Source organism: Rhipicephalus microplus, chromosome 8 (genome assembly GCF_043290135.1).
Source record: "Rhipicephalus microplus isolate Deutch F79 chromosome 8, USDA_Rmic, whole genome shotgun sequence".
Taxonomy (NCBI): domain Eukaryota; kingdom Metazoa; phylum Arthropoda; class Arachnida; order Ixodida; family Ixodidae; genus Rhipicephalus; species Rhipicephalus microplus.
In genome coordinates this window covers 85,021,208-85,033,068 of record NC_134707.1, presented here as the reverse complement: position 1 = coordinate 85,033,068, position 11,861 = coordinate 85,021,208, and the positions used below count along the sequence as shown (strand labels likewise).

The following is an 11,861-nucleotide window of genomic DNA, read 5'->3' as shown; positions in this document are numbered from 1 at the left end:
CCCAAATATTCGCGTTTGTGGAGTTCACAATTTTCAGCTTATCAAACCGTTGATAATGTCAGTACGGGGCACCTAGGTTTTTTCCAGATGCAAGTACAATATTGTTTGCGAGATTCGCTAACTTGGTGTTTGGAGTTTGTATTACTTTTTGATGCTCTTCATCGACTCCATGCTTCTTATGGCGGTTTGTGTACACGTTCCCTGCAGCGACTTCTGTCAGCGTTTGCGTCTTCATTCAGTTTCAATGCCAATACGTGGCCGTGCGAGCAGCAATTGCACCTTTGGTGAGGTGGTGGAACCCTCTTTTGCGCGATGCAAGAGCTAACCGCAAATTATCAAAATATTTTACCTATTTTGTGATTACTTCAAGGTTAATTGCTCAATTTTGTTAGTGATAATATTTTTGACATTGTTTTATTATTTTAACTACGCTTTGAGCATCGCTTTACCTTTTTTATGCCCAATTTGACCATTTTAATTTGAGCGTGATCACGACACGGGACATCTATGGATGAACGATGAGCCCGATCCTGAAAGTACTACGCACACAAAATGAAATCGTGTTGGAAGTTCTCGCTAAGCTTCGAGAGCCTTTCTTTTTGAATGATTCCACGGCGCATGCGCTGTAGCCTTAGCGGAAAGGTCGTGAAACGTCTGCCAGTCTCGGAGGCTTTCGTTCTGATGATACCGGTGATCCCGGCCTGTACCAAGACCTCACCGTAACGGCAGAGGGAAATACGAAAAAAATAAAAATTGGCACCGTATCTGCATTTTTCTGCAAATTTCGTCGGAAGACGATAGTCTTGCGTGTGGAGAGAGCGAACAAGACATTTATTTGATGTTCTGCGCAAAAAGATCGGTGAGTGGTATTCTGGAGGCGCTGCATTAGAGTGCATCAAGCGTGCAGCGCAGGTGAACGAGCGCATCAAGTCACGTCACACGTGGGACATGAGCGCCATCTGGCAGTTTTCTTACCTGGCTCTGAGACGGGTGCGCGCGCCTATCTCAGAGGTGATAAGGTGTAGAACTGAAGGTGACGGGTAGGTGCCACCACCGTCTCGTCTTAGCAAGGTGTTGGAAACACTCTCCATTCCGTGCAAGCCTTGCATGGTCAGCGCAGCGTGATAAGTGGTACCGTCCTTAGAATTACTTATGTATGCCTTTTTTAGTAAAATACGCACATGCAGAATATATACCTGCTGTTACGATGCCCCAGACTTGCGCAATAATTGCTTTTTAATTGGCAATCGCACAAGCATGAATGCTCAACCTTGAGCAACATTGGTGGGCGCTGCGGATCGGGTCGGCCGTTTCAAGTACCCAATACCGTTAAGAGTGGACAAACAGACAAATTTACAGACAGACATACAGGCAGACAGAGAGACCGAATTTTTAACGTCGAAGGTCCCCAAGAGAGACTATCATCTTTAAAAGTGTATTCTGCATGACGCGCACCACTTATTCAAGCTTAGACTCAATAGTAACCGGGAAGTGCTCGTTTCTCTTAACGCAACGGCCGGTCCTTACAGGCCAGAAGCAACGCAACCGGGCGTCGCCATGTCCGCCGGCAAGGTGTTAGCCCTGATTGTGGTTGTTGCAAGCTTCGCGATAATCGCCGTAGGCGTCTCGTGGTGCTGCTGGTGCGTGCGCAGCTGCATTGGCACAGCCGACAAGAGCATCCAGGCAGTCAAGTCGATGGCCACGGTTGCCGACACCATGGACTCGTCGGCACGGGTGGTCAAGAGCTCGCTGATCTCGGCCACCTTCCCGACGACGGCGACGACGGCAACCATGACCAACCACCCGCGGGTCGTCGCCAGCGAACCTCGGATGCTCAAGCAGGCCGCCGAAGTTGAGGTGCCGGTGAAGCCGTCTCTGCCACCCTCCGCCAGCGTCATGTTCCACTCCGCGGCTAGAAGAGACCGCACGTTAATCAACCTCACTCACGCAGCCAGAGTGTCCGACGTGTCGACACCTAAGTCGGCGGACAACAACGCCAGATCATTCGCGCCGAAGGCAACACGATCTGACGACAACCGCCTCCAGAAAACCTCCCTAGAAGCCGGTGAAAGTCTTCAGAGGAGGTGTTCGAAAGTTGACCTGCCTCACCGCGAGGCCAACGTAGTCCCACTGCAGTCCGTTGGGCGCTCTTTCCAACCGTCAGTGCGAGAATCTGAAGCACGTGGACTCAAGCGAGCGAATGTAGAATCAAAAAACGAGCGCGCTTCCGCAGTAAACACCCTGGAACTTCGTAACACATTGCACGATGAGACACCATTTCGCAGGAGCTCTGCGTCGATGAAGTCCGCATACGGAAGGTTGCTGGACAGCCCGGAACCACTAAATAAGCTCCATTATCAGATTTCCGAGCGTGGAAGCAGCGCTGGAATTACTAGGGCGTACTGCATCTCAAAACAGCAGACATCGAAGCCCCGTTCTTTCGCTGCGCAGCACTCACGCGATCAGCGATCTTCTTGGGTTCCCGCTGGCCGTGAAGGCACTGCCGTGCACTACGAAGTGGTCGCCACTGAACGTAAATATGAAGGGTCCTCTCGTTTGTGCAAGGATGCCCCGGAGAAAAAAACGCCAGCTCGAACCTCGAACTTAGTCACGGAAAAGCAGGAAAACGAAAGGAGAGCCAGCTACAAGACGCCGATAAATTCGGACGAACACAAAGTTATCTCCAGGGCACGACGCGCCGCTACCGAACCAATTAAGAGAGCTGGAGAAAAGATTGCGGACAAAGCTAGCGTTAAGTCGTCCGACTTGCTGTGGGTGGGGAAGAGGTCTCTCCTCAGAAAAGCTCAGAGAGCCACAGCGTTGTCACCGAGAAGACGTAATGGCGTCCCAGAGGTGTCCATTGTCATCAACGTTCCGAAGAAAGAGGTGTCATTGCTCGAGGTGACCAAGGAGCAGATGTTGGCGAACGCTAACCACTGCTGTACCACACTGAAGAAAGAGTCTTTCTGAGGATGCTGTAAATATATGCAGCTGCTTTTTTTACCTCGTCCTTGCATACTTGTTTTCTTTCAGGTAGAGAAAACGTATAGGCGCTGTCAGACGGGGTCTAAAGGCTGTAATATCAAGGCAAGAACAATGCGTTTCGAAGCAGCACTTGTTATAAAACAGAATAGAGATCTCGACGACTAGCGTGGTAATGCGGTAATGGAGACTATAGAGCTTCCTAAAGTAAACCAGGGAGAACTCTGGCGCTGCGAGCGTTCAGCGTTCACATGAATGATGGGTATAGTACAAAGATTTACCTAGACTTTCGAATCGTACTGGTAGCTTCTTTTAGTGCTGTGTTTGGTTTCGTTTCGAAGGAAAGAACGAACCCTTTTGAACTTCGTAACCCGATTTCAAATGATACGGTGGTTATGCGAAACTGCTGAACATTTGCCGATTGTTTCGTGATAAAGCCGCTTCAAGCCACGTGAAGCCAAAAGGAACATAAAGTATGAAGACATGGCAAATCCATGTACTACCCATAACTCCCATGCTCACCGAAGCACCGTGCGTTGCAGCTCCCATAGACACTAGTACCACTTTTTTTGAGTGTGTTTATCACTAAATCCTGGACACAACAAAAGACAACAAAAGAGACCGCACGTTAATCAACCTCACTCACGCAGCCAGAGTGTCCGACGTGTCGACACCTAAGTCGGCGGACAACAACGCCAGATCATTCGCGCCGAAGGCAACACGATCTGACGACAACCGCCTCCAGAAAACCTCCCTAGAAGCCTGTATGATTAGTACCCACTGCTTATGTTCTTGTTTAATGCACACCAACTGTGCGAAATGGGCCATAAATTGAGTGGTTTTATCAAATATCAAATTTTCAAATAATTTTGAACCGAATCGATCCATTGATTTCGATCTAAAAGAACTCCGCGTTCTACACAAAGTAAAAAGATGATAGAGGAACTTCCGCGGAACTGATCGCGAGATGTCATGAATCCTCCATACAAGTCCTCTGCCATAATTTATGGTCGTAGCCCGTTGTTATAGAGGTAATTTTAAATGCACACAAAATGTAATAATGTACATATAGATGGAACTTTATACATAGATCACGCAAATAATTTTGTGAATAGATTACACAAATAATTACATAGCTGTGAGACACGTTCTTCTTCGAAAATTCCAATACTGTAGAAGTATGTGGGGAGGGTCATTGAAGGTTGCAGTTAAAAGTTGGAGTAGGCAATGGCCCCGAGTCGAGGTTATCTTGCCACCGCTTGCGTTTCGCATCTGCTTCGCGGGCTCTCAGTTCAGGGTCCTTCTGGAGACGAGCCTTCTAACAAGCCTTTTTTGAGGCAGAAAGTGCACATGATGGCTGACAGATGTGTAGGGGGTATCTCGCTTATCAGGAGAACAACGAATTGTATAGTGGGTGCTTCCTAACTTATGAAAGTTACTTTGGGCATGTAGTGGGTCCCATAGAGTTTCCTAGAATAAACTAGAGGAGACTCTGGCAGTGCGATCACTCAGCGGCCATGCGAATGATGTGCAGTACACGGATTTGCTTTGTATTTGTACTTGCGGGCGGCGAATCGCAATTGTGACTTCCTTTATTGCTGCGTTTCGGTTTTGTCTCGAAGGAAAGAGCGAACCCTTTTGAACTTCGTGACCCGATTTGAAATGGAAAGCCCAAAGAATGATGAGGTGAAGCACAACCGCTGAATATCTGTTGATTTTTGTTTCACGAAAAAACAGCTCTAGGCCAGGCCACACGAACGCACACGGAGCCAGAAGAACGGAGATTAGACAGATCCGTCTAGTGCCCATCATTCCCATGCTCGCTGAAGCACCGTACATTGAAACTCTCATGGACACTAGCACCAGAGTTTCCTCTAGTGTATTATAAGAAAACTCTATGTTGGGTACATTGCACTGCTGCGCCCCTAGCGGACCTGCCAAGGGACATGCCCTGAGCATAATAAGCTTAGCGAGCAAGCTCCTGATTTTAAAAAGTGTGCTCACAATATCTGCAAAACGTGTTATCGATAGTGTCACTTTTCTTCACTCTGTATGACTAAGACACGCGGGTGAGCTCGCATGGGGACTACATTTTTAAGCTCAGCATTTCTTTAAGTCTTCCTCTCCCCTCGAATCCACGCTTTTGCAAAAATAAAGTTAGAGCACAGCTGAAGCCTTGAGCAATGGTGCATTTCTTCGCCGACGAAGCATGTAAAAACATCCAGCGTAACAGCGACCGAAACAATGCGCCTAAAATTACCCGTCGGTGTTAGAGTTTGAGTTTTTTTTTTGCACGCACACCCCTAATAAGGACATACTGCGTCACCTGCTCTAAGAGAAGGAGGAGGAAAAGGGGTGCACTCCCTGCTGCACCACGATGCACCCCCTCTTGAGCAAGTGCAGGCATGGCAGTCCCCCTCGTGCTTGCACCTCGACAAAACGAGAGAGGTTTGTGGAATACGTGCGCCATACACTGACCAGAAAGAGGTGCGTTTCTCGCACTTAATTTAGACCATCGCAATTTCACTGACGTTGGCCGTTAGGAGTACGCAGAAAAGATCTGCGTGCGCGCGTCTGCTGTGAAGCCCTGCCACAGTGCCCTCGCTCATGCAGGGAGGGGACACCCTACATGTCCGGCCCATGTTAGTTTTTTTTTATTTACGCTATCATATCCCTACCCCCCGTTGGTTCCCTGACACACTCAGCTCTATTCCTGTCTCTTAAAGGGCCCACGACACCCAATTTTCATAATCATGATCGGTTGACGTGGGTTAATTCTTGGGTGTTAGGAAACAAGCTACCAAAACTTTAGCGCACTTGGTCGACAACTAAATTTACAATAAGCTTATTTATAAACACGAAAGTCTGGCAGAACTGGCGCACTCGCAACCCGCGACGTAACAGGCCGCTTGGTTTGCGAGTGTCTGCATTCCGGCGAACGATTTGAACGCGACAGCGTTAGAGAGCTCGTGGCGCAGAAATTCCGCCATCGGCACCGTTTGTTTTGAGTGAAAAATCGTCCGTTAGCGCGAAATTGGGAAAGAAGAAATAAATTTGGAATAAAATTTTTGGTCCTTTTGAGGATCGAACCCGTACCGTTCGCGTGGAAAGCAGGCATTCTACCACAAAGCTACCATGTTCTTTGCAGCTGTTTCGGCAAAAAAAAAAAAAACACTACATAAATGCCATGTAGAGGGAGGAGTCTCCTTAACGCATTTCGTTCGACGGGTGTCACGACGAAAACGAGCCCATTCGGCAATTTGTAGGAGCATTCGGGAGGCCATCAAACTACGTCGAAACAGGTCTGGATAGTGTGCAGCCATCGCCGCTAAAACACACAAGAACTTTCAATCAGGGAGAGAGAATAAAACATTTATTTGCGACCGAGGAAGGATTTTCGATGAGTTGGCTCCTTAGTCCGGGATTCCATTGGCACGGGCCGCTGTCCTCACTCGTCTCACGAGGGCCTCTTGGTTCTTCGGTTCCGAGCTGGACAGAGCTGCCTCCTACCCTACAGTGTTGTGCTGTGCTCTGGGTTGTAGAGGTGGCTTGTGTGGGCATGCCCATACTATGTGGTAAAGAGTGGCTGTTTTAGTAGCGCAGAACCTGCACTGTGGTGCGTATGTGTCGGGATCTATCTTAGACGGTATGTATAGATTGGGGTAAGACAAGGTCTGCAGGCGACGCTACGCTACCTGAGATTCTTTACTAAGCTTTGACACCGGGGGTGGAAGTTTCCGTCTTTCGAGTCTTTGATGTTCTAGAATATCTGTGTGTGTTAGGAACGGGTCCATACGCATAGCCGAGGGTGGGTGCGATAAGCCGGGTTGGAGGTCCGGAAGAGTAATTCTCGGGCCGAGTCATGGGCGAGCTCATTGCCTCTAACTCCGCAATGGCCGGGTATCCATATCAGCTGTTGCTATTCGCCCTCTGAGCGTGAGGACGAGAGTTGTGTAAGAAGTCGATGCGCAATAGGGCCAATGTAGCCTTTACAAAATTTTTGGTAGTATGGAAGAAGCAGAAATCACCCTCGCCCTACGAAACCCAAGGTCCACTTTCGTACTAACAGATTCAACTTTCAAACAGCTTAGAAAATGGACATATATGTCCATCTAGCGGAAAACATATTATCTCTTTCCAGAGAGGTTGATCAAGCAAATAACAAACGATATATAATGTGCTGCCATCTGTGAGGCATTGATAGACTCTTTATGGTCTCTCCATGGTGGATCTGGCGGCTGTGGCCTCTCAGATAGCAAGCGCACGGTGTGTATCTTGGAGGCTATGTGACTCCTGCTTTAGATGAGAAAGCGCGCGGCGTTATCTTGGAGGCTATGCTACTCTTGCTTTAGATCAAAAGTCTGTACATTCGCGTGCGCGCGCGTGTGTGTCTGTGTGCCATCTGTCAGACATTGTGAAAAACGTGTGTCGACTTCAGCAGAGTGCCCTTCTAGCAGAAGGAAGTGGCCATACTGCCCAGTCATTGCATTACTATATATACGTCACGCATGCGCGTGTGCTTGTGTGGTGTGTGTGTGTAACAAAGCATATTACTAAGTATGCACTAAGTGGTTAAGTGGTGCACTAAAGGCTGCATTTCGCTATCGCGTTCAACTTAAGGGTCCCCCAATTTTCGTTCGTTGTCAGCTGCACGTACACTGGAACCATTGGAACTTGCTTGAGTTGAACATTAACAACTGAGCCATTCACAGCTGCTGTAACTCAAGCAGAAGGTGATGGCTCTGTTTTTTCAGCACGTGACATAACACCCACCACGGAAAAATGGTGGTCACCGATAGTGGGGGGAGCTTACAGCCTGCAACTTCACGGGCTTGTTTTGCACTGAAACATTGTTGGCCAATTTTTTGCATCAGTATAGGCATTTAGACCATCTACTTCGTTTTCACTGGAAACCACGAATTGTTGCCGGACCCTGTCATGGCCCCATTTAGGGGACTGTCTTGATTTCCAGAGAACTCTAACACAAGAGGAGGAGCTGAAAGTTTGGTGGGCCATCGAGATTAAAAGCTTGCGGGTACAACGTGACAGCAGCAAGCACTGTACCTAATTGATTGGCGGATTATGGAAGATGTTTTAGCCCTGAAGCAGGCCTGGTCAGACTGATCACCACAGTCAAACGTTGCGCTGAGCTGGCTTCAACGAACAGTAATAAGGGCTGCAGCGCGAGCACGAAGGTGCTAGAAAAAACGTGAGACGAAAGGCGATGTAAGGAAAGCAAAGAGGACAACACCAGCGCTGCAGCCCTTATTACCATGAATTCCAACCAACTAGCCCAAATAGCCGTTCTTCTTCAATTCAACCAACAGGCTTATGAATATGGCCTAGATCAAAGAGATTTAAATCAGTATTTAACCTCTTTGATCTAGATCCGTATGTGATAATAGAAATGGCCGCACACAGGTCGGAAGGTCATTTTCTTCCGCGTGTTTCTATCTTCATGCTTTAGGCATCTATACAGCCAAGTTACATCCACTAACTCTCTCTAATTTCATGTAGAACATGCCAGACTTTCATAGCCACACAACATAGAACTCTACGAGCATAGACAGCCCTCACGTCATTAAGCCAGCACACATCATCATCATGTTTGGCTGCGAAAATCAGAATGAGAAAACGCGTGGCGAGAAAAACAGAAATGGACACTGACAGAATGATGGTAGGAAAATGGAAAGTTGGCAGAAATGGTGCACTATAAAGTTAAATTGTTCGCTTCCGCGCTAAAGCGGGAACTTTAAAGCGACCGACAACTCAGTTCATCCACCCAGTTTTTGCGGCGCGACAAGAAGCTTATTCATCCTAATAGTCGTAGCTGCAGAAGTTAAAACCGAAAGCACGTATACTTATTTTATAAGCAGTATTTTTGAACTGGAAGGCTCTGAACTCGGATGTGCCCTTTTGTACAGCAATGCCAAAGACTTGTGCACGCTGTCATTGTTCTGTTTTCGCGGGTTCTGTTTTCGCTGTAACTACGCTTAACCACTTGTATTATAAGCTTTACAACTATTTTTGAAGATAACAAGCCTCTACAATGAGACGATGTGATTGCCCCGCAACGGTGGTCTAGTGGCTAAGGTACTCGGCTGCTGACCCGCAGGTCGCGAGATCAAATCTCGGCTGTGGCGGCTGCATTGCCGATGGAGGCGGAAATCTTGTAGGCCCGTGTACTCGGATTTGGGTGCACGCTAAAGAACCCCAGGTAGTCTAAATTTCCGTAGCCCTCCACTACGGCGTCTCTCATAATCATATGGTGGTTTTGGGATGTTAAACCCCACAAATCAATCAAATCAGTTGAGACGATGTGCTTTATAAAGCTTCTCTGTATTTGTACCGTGTTGTGTGCGCCTGCGCCCAAAGTTGTTGCGCTTGTGTCGTGAACGGCTTGTCTCGTCGTCGTTACTTTCTCGACACACGAACCAAGCCAAGTCACTGAAAACGTTGCTGCGCATGTGCGTGGCGTGCCGACTAGCAGTGCAAGTCTTTTCTGTGACAAGTTGTAAATAGAAAAACCGCGTCACTCCAAAAGCACAGCGATCCGCAAACTGCGTGCTCGGAGCCTCGGTTTCATGAGCAGGCCGGAAATGAAGACACGCTGACGAGTATGAAATAATTACGTCATGCGAAGGCAGCGCCACTCTAATGCGTGCTGTTAACACAGGCCTATACGTGCAGTTTATGAAGTAATATATTTTACTATAAAGAAGCAAACAATATTTAAACATTTCATTATTTCATCATAATATTATTATGTACAGTACCTTACAGAGCCCTCGAGGGGCATTGTGTAAGGGGGGCGGTAGAGATAATATGTTAGAAAAATATATATACATAATATCTACACATACATAGGCAAATAATGAATATAATAGAAAATGCAGTTCAACTTATGAACAAGTAAGCAAAATACATACTATAAAAGTGCGTTACAGTATGTGAAGGTGAAATACAAAAAAAAACTATTATGACAGTAACTGCAACCTAGCAATAGTGCAAAAACATCGGCAACAGTCCTATAAACACTGATGATTACGAAGATGCGATAGAGCAGTTTTTGGTGCATAAGTATTTTTAAGAGTATGATAGAACTTTGTGTGGTCTTGTTCTGACGCAAGATCATCTGGCAAATCATTCCACAAACAAATAGCTCGTGGAAGAGCCGACTGGTTGAAAGCGTTAGTATTGCCGTCAATGCGTGATAAGCTAAAGGTGTTATGTAGTCTGTTCGAAGTTCGATGTGCTAGATTAAGGTGAACAGATGGCATCATGCTGGTGTGGATGAGTTTGTGAAATAGTGATAAAAGTGAGATGTCGCGGCGAATTTTCAGTGGCTCGAGTGCAAGGCTATTTTTTATCTGTGTTACGCTGGACGGGTAGCTGTGATTACGCGCTATAAATCAACTAGCTCTATTTTATTATTGTCGTCTGCATTGATTTATTCTCGGTGTAGCTTTCATTGTCGGCGTGCCTAACTGTCAATTAGAAACATTTGGCGCCACGAAAAAAAATACATTTTATTCACAAGCACAGCTCAAGAGACACAACGTGCAAATACATACAACATAAGAAACACTAAACTTAGTCGAGAAAAGTAAGATCTGGATCTTGAAGCGGCTCTTCGAAGACCTCCCCGTCAACGTCCAGCCAGCCGGGTAAAGGCGCCCCTCGAACTGGGTAGGTGTCATCGTCGTCTTCACTCGAGGAGTTGTTGTCCGTAAAGCCGCTGGATCCTGGAATGGGCTCCAGGGTCCCTGAATGGCTCGCTTGACCTTGACACTTGCCAGGGAAGTCATCCAGCCTGCGACGCCTCCGCGGTGGTCCCGCTTCGTCCTCTGAAGCAGAAGGCAAAACACTTTCGGTATCAGGCCTTTGGGACGTCTCAGCATCGCCGTCACCTACCCCGAGGTCAACACCAGGAGCCGGGGCTGGATTCGTGTCATGGTCAGTTGACGAGTCATTGCTGGATGAATCGTTGATCGATGAGTCGTCACACCGGGACCACTTCTTGAGGCACTCCACGAGCAGGACGCGGTGGTGGAGGCTCGAGCTGCTCTGGATCTTCTTAAGAGCCTGCGAAATAGCATCGTTAACGTTCGGGGCACGGTTGACGGCCATGATGGTAAAGCAGTGTACTCACGAGAAGCGATCCTGTTTTCTTTTCCAACACAGCGCACGTGCGTTTAAAGCTGAAGACAGCAGCGGACTGAAAACTGAGCTCTTGTCCCCCTCTCCCTTCGCTCAAGCAGTGACATCACCGGCAGCCCCATGCAATGAGCCCCGCTCGCGATGTCAGAACAGGAGCTGGTTGGATAAACAAGTTCTAGCGGCCGAGTATTGTCCTCGAAGGCGAGCACTGAAGAGGCCAGCGCTGGTGTTGCTGTGGCGCAGTAAACGGCACCATGGGACTCGTCCAAGCCGTCGTCAGTGCAGCAAGCTTCCTTTCAACTCCGAAACAGGTAATCTTCTTGCCAACCGGCTTTGTTTACTGCTCGATATCACAGTGCCGGACACAATCGATCGAGCCTAATATGAATGAGCTGTTCCAAAACATGGTGCCAGCGATATACTTCACTGACAAAATAAAAATTGGCGAAACGAATCAGCGATCTTACTCGGATGTTCAGCTAACTGACTCAGCGGCCACTTTTTTCTTTTTTTATTTGGGGGGGGGGGGGGGGCGTTTTTGCATGCGCTAAGAATTAGCGTCTGCAGGTGGATTTGAAAGATTCGGTAAGTAGGATGCTGCAGTTCGTGTATTTGTACATATAAAAATGTCTTACCTTCATTTGCATCATGCAGGCTCCAAACAACGATAACCGAAGTTTGATGACACAGTAATCGCTCTGCACGGCCCTTGTTTAAAT

General features: G+C 47.6%; 1 long non-coding RNA gene across 1 annotated transcript; it reads right to left on the bottom strand.

The window, feature by feature from the left end:
- Positions 1-10,491: 10,491 nt before the first annotated feature.
- On the bottom strand, positions 10,492-11,509 carry LOC142768642 (uncharacterized). Its single transcript, XR_012885374.1, has 3 exons — positions 11,135-11,509; positions 10,897-11,067; positions 10,492-10,829 (listed from the first exon to the last, which is right to left on the bottom strand). It is a non-coding gene; the product is annotated as an uncharacterized LOC142768642 (long non-coding RNA).
- Between the last annotated feature and the right edge of the window lie 352 nt (positions 11,510-11,861).